Consider the following 5,000-nt stretch of genomic DNA (forward strand, 5'->3'; position numbering starts at 1 on the left):
TGTCACAAACATTTGGCCGCGTGAAGGGGATGCTCGCTGTACCTGACAACTGGAGCTAATTCAATAGCAAGGCGCAACAGGAAGGAGCAGAGAGAGGTTGACAAGCATTGTTTATGAGTCCAGAAATTAGCCCACAGTTCAGGAAGAAACAAGGGACCTTAAGCCAATTAAACAAGACACTGAATTTTGTTTTCATTTTGGCGAATTCAATTTGTTTCCTTTTCATCAACATCCATTCACTTATGGATTTTAATTTCAAGGGTATGCGGAGAGAGAGACGAACACGCAGTAAAGGGAGCCCCTGACAAACATGACGACGTAAATTTGATTACACTATCGAACTACAGCAGCCTCAAAACTCTGTGGCATTGCAATTGGATTCGCTTCTAATTCGACCACTGTGCCTTTCCTGCTGAAATGACGGAGCAATCACAAGAATTTGCACAACGTGGCAGTCAAATGTCCGCGCACTACCCTCTTTCCCTCTCCCTTTCCCTCTGTCCCTCTCTAGCGATATAATTAACGCCTAGCCCGCGGGCGAATTTCCTTAGTCATTAATAACGGTTTGTGCCTGCCGCCTGTGTCACCCACAGAAACCCAAACCAATGTCCTTGTCTGGCCGTGAAGTCGTTTTAACCCCAGAGTCCTACTATATCCTATTTCCTCCCCCCAAAATATAGGCCTACACTTGACACGTATGCGATTCAGTATAGGGGAAAGAATTGCCACATATCTGTCAACTGTTTTCCCCGATTCAATTCCCTATGAGCCCGGAAAAGTGAGGTGTTTGCCCTTTTGTAAACGAATCGAAACACGTGTTCATAATTCCATAAGGTATTCGTGTATTTACTTAGGGTAAGTAACCACCCTTTTATTGAAGCAGACGAGATCTAAATCAATACAACAAATCGATTAATCTTCCTACCCCTCCCTTCAGAGCTCAATAAATTCAATCATTTATTTACTCTTTGATAGACTCGACCAGTTGGGTAACCGAGCTTTATTTGTGTGTGTGTGTCCACTGTATGTACTCTGAAGGGAAACATTTCTATTTTTCTTAGGCCGACGCAAACCTTTTCGAGCGGTAAACACGTTGTGATGGAAAGGTGCGGGTGGACTACACCTTGTCTGCTTTTGTTGAACAAAGGTCTAGAAAGCGTAAACATGAAAAAGACAACCGTGGTGGCTAAATAATGCATGCCCAAAGAAACGGGAGAGAAAGAAATGCATTACAGCTCCTTTTGAAAAATGGCAATATGCAAATTGTATTGTTTGCGTAAATGACGCGCCCCGCGCCCCTGCGCCATCATGGAACCGATGTCTGACGAGTTGTACTGGTTGCTTAGAAACGAGCTAAAACACACTCGCACTCAGAGACAGAGGGAGGGAGAGAGTCCTGTATCACTGTCATTTAAATTATTAACTAGAAAGAAACCAAATACCATATTTACTTATTCATAAACCAAGGAGCACAAAAAGAGAAGGAAATAATGAAAAAAAAAAGAATTAAATAAGAACAGGGACCACTGAGTGGCTGTGCCCATTAGTGAATGGATTAAAAATAAACATTACCTATCAGGCAGTTGGCAAGCACAAGAGACAAAGGGGGGTGAGTGCGCAGAGGGTGTGGGCGTTTCAAGCAGAGCACCTGCCATGGCAAAGCTCGGAGAGTGTGTGTGTGTGTGTGTGCGCGCGTGCCTGTGTGTGTGTGTGTGCACAGAGAGGGGCCCCTGAAGTTCACCCTAACTGACAGCTTACCTTAGCTCACTCTGCGGCAGTGTGGAGGAGAAATCCCAAATCTCGCCTCTCCACTGCGGTGAAATAGGTATTCATAACGGACACGCTGCCATTCCCCACCGCATGCTCGTGCTCATTTCCATATCAAATAACGGCCTCATGACTACTGCCAGTCAATCTGCTCAAACATGCAAAAGGCCACATATTTTATTTACGTGGTCCGCGAGCATGTAGATCAGCTCTGTTTTAGGGGAGAATGGTCATTAATGTCTGGCAGTGCAGTTTTTTTTTTAATTATATACATAAAGAAAGAAAAATCAGGCAGAAAATCTCTGGTAAAGTGTTTTTGCGTTTGAGAGCAGGGTGATCACAGAGCCAGAGAGGGGTTCTTGGAGCAACATTGCAAAGGAGGGAAGACAAGTAGGAAGCGCTTATTACTGCAGCCTGAAGTAACAATGGCTGCAGATTCACAGTGAGGACGGACGGAGAGATGGACTGCCAATTACGTGGCAGGTTGGCGGCTTTTCCCCGTCGCCAGCCGAGACACTCAAGCCCTCCGAGTCCCCGACCCCTGTGATTTCTCACCGAGTGAAATTAAATGGACTGGGCAGCGTGCTCGGAGCATGGGGAGAGAGAGAGAGAGGCCACCACAAACAGTGGTTTGTGCAAAGGGCAGGATCGTAGAAGGTTATGTTGATGGATGCTGTTTGTTTTGTTTTGTTTTGTTGAGTTTTGTTCTCCTCATAAATGATGGTTTACTTATGTCGCTGGGTCATAAATGATGGTTTACTTATGTTGCTGGGTCCTGCATGTTTTGTTTTTTTCCCAGCATAAATCAATTATGTATGTTGGGGGATACTGTATGATTTCTTCCCCTTTGTAAATGATGGTTTGGTTGACCGTTTGAAGTATGATGTCAAAGGAGAAGGCTTTGAAAGGTAAGTTGATGTGAGCAAAATGTATAAAAATGACCAGAGGATTCCACAGGTCCAGTCCCATCCCTCTCCCTTGCAAGACGAGCGAAGATACTGTATATCTTAAGTTCAATTTAAAATATGTTGTTCTTGGTCATATCCTAACCAGATAGCAGCGAGATCCATATCAGAGTCTGATGTTTTTCTCGGCTTCCTGGAGACAAAAGAGGAGGAAGAATCTGATAGCAGGAGAGCAAATGACTTCATGAGGAGCTGGAAACGAGGAGCACGAGTAATGGTTTCAGGGAAACGCATGTGATGATTTTATTACTGTGTCTGTCACATGTAGATGCGCAGTGAGGTTCTGCAGGGGAGGTACAACAAAGAAACACACCACAGGGAGACATGTTTAAGACAAGAAAGGCACTCGGAGAACACAGACCTCTGCCAAGGCCACATGATACATTTCGAAATGTTAGTGAGAGTGAAAATAAAAGTGCAGAGGTATCCCATCAGTTGGATCTGGTCCATCACTTTGGCTCAACTCCTACACCTTTCCACCAAGTTTCATGAAAAATCGGCCTGGTAGTTTACATAATCCTCCTTGCAGACAGACAGACAGACACACCACATTGAAAACATGACCTTATCGCAACAAAATGAGGAATCAGAACAAGGGATGACTGTGTGTAGGAAAGGAGAAGGAAAGAGGAAAGAGGGGTAGAGAGAGATAGATAGATAGACAGATAGATGGATAGAGATAGATAGATACATAGATAGATAGATAGATAGATAGAGATAGATAGATAGATAGATAGATAGATAGATAGATAGATAGATAGAGCATTCGATAGCTAGAGGGAGGAAGGGATCAACACAAGCTCTCATAGAGGGATTTTTATATGTACAGTTATCCACACAGGTGTCTGCGCTATTATTGGCACCGGATCAGCATGCAAGGAGGGAGAGTGGGTGAGAAAAGGGGAGGAGGGAAAGAGCAAGAGAGAGAGAGAGGAGGGGGAGGGGTGGTGTCATGCAGAGAGCTGTCAGCTGTCATCATTCTCCTGGTGTCACCTGAGACACCACACCCTGCCGCTCCACGCCCCGTTGCCCCTGGCAACCGCCGAGCCCAGAGAGCGAGCACACGGGCTCCGGCTGGCGATCTAGGCCAGCGCCGGTGTTCCGGAGGGTTCTGTGTGTGTGTGTGTGTGTGTGGGTGTATGTGGCGTGGGGTGGGTGGCAGGGTCCGCCGGCGGTTTTTGTCCTGCCTCAGCACTTAATTGATTAATTGGGGTAATTATTGGAGGCGAAAGTCACTCCACCCCAGAGCCGACTGGTGGGTCATTTGTTTTCGTCCTCGGGGGAACAAACACCAAATTAACTAGGTGGAGACAAAAAGTTAGGCCAGCCGTTTGGTTTTAACTTCACTACGCTGACTGACTTTGCCATTAATTACATTGTTTTGGGTTGGTTTGCATTACTTTGTGGGTGCTGCCTTCGCATTACACAATACACATCCACCTGAATACAGAGGGAAGAGGGGAGGGCTCATATACAGCACATGTATGAGTGTGTGTGTGTGTGTGTGTGTGTGTGTGTGTGTGTGTGTGTGTGAGAGAGAGAGAGAGAGAGAGAGAGAGTAAATAGAAAGAGTGTGTGTGTGTTTGGTGGGAACTCTAGCTTAAAGGACAGATGGAGACTGGGAGAAGACTGGTACATTGGCACAAGCTTGGCACAGGCTGAATCTGTGTGTGTGTGTGTGTGAATGTGTGTGTGTGTGTGTGTGTGTGTGTGTGAGACTGTGAGAGTGAGAGAGAAAGAGAGACAGAATGATATTGATATTGAAAAAGCTGGAGACTGTGTGTGTATGTGTGTGTGTGTGTGTGTGTGTGTGTGTGAGTGTGTGTGTGTGTAAATCCCTCCCTGTCGCTGGGCGCACACACGCCGTGACCTTGGCACAGTGCAGGAGGGTCAGCCAGCCAAGCGTCTGTGCTGTCGTGTGTCTGTCTGTCTGCTCACCACCGCACGCGTTAGAGAGCCAGGTCAACGGGCCCAGCCATGAGACACCACCCCATTCCCCCCCCCCCCCCCCCCACTCCCACACACACACACACACCCTGCCACCTGGCCCACAGAGGTCTTCTGCCTTACTAATATTAGGCTCCACTCAGATGGTGACGGGACCTCCTCCCATGGCATGGTAAATTTGCAACCTCAGCCAAGGAGGTTATGTTTTTGTTTTTTTTTTGGTGTGGTTTGCTTGTCTGTCAGCAAGATTATACAAATAATACTGGCCCAATTTCCATGACACTTGGTGGATAGGTACAGCATTGACCAAGAACATGCCCG

The 5,000-nt window shown here is 46.4% G+C and overlaps 1 protein-coding gene across 1 annotated transcript in view; it reads right to left on the reverse strand.

Moving 5' to 3' along the window:
- Positions 1–5,000, reverse strand: part of dscaml1 (Down syndrome cell adhesion molecule like 1) — a 93,257-nt gene that overhangs the window by 70,124 nt on the left and 18,133 nt on the right. The window lies entirely within an intron of this gene.

This window comes from Alosa pseudoharengus, unplaced genomic scaffold (assembly GCF_046254945.1).
Source record: "Alosa pseudoharengus isolate Yale_2024_CS ecotype anadromous, Long Island Sound unplaced genomic scaffold, YU_APseudo_1.1 YU_APseudo_1.1_scf_13, whole genome shotgun sequence".
Classification (NCBI taxonomy): Eukaryota; Metazoa; Chordata; class Actinopteri; order Clupeiformes; family Clupeidae; genus Alosa; species Alosa pseudoharengus.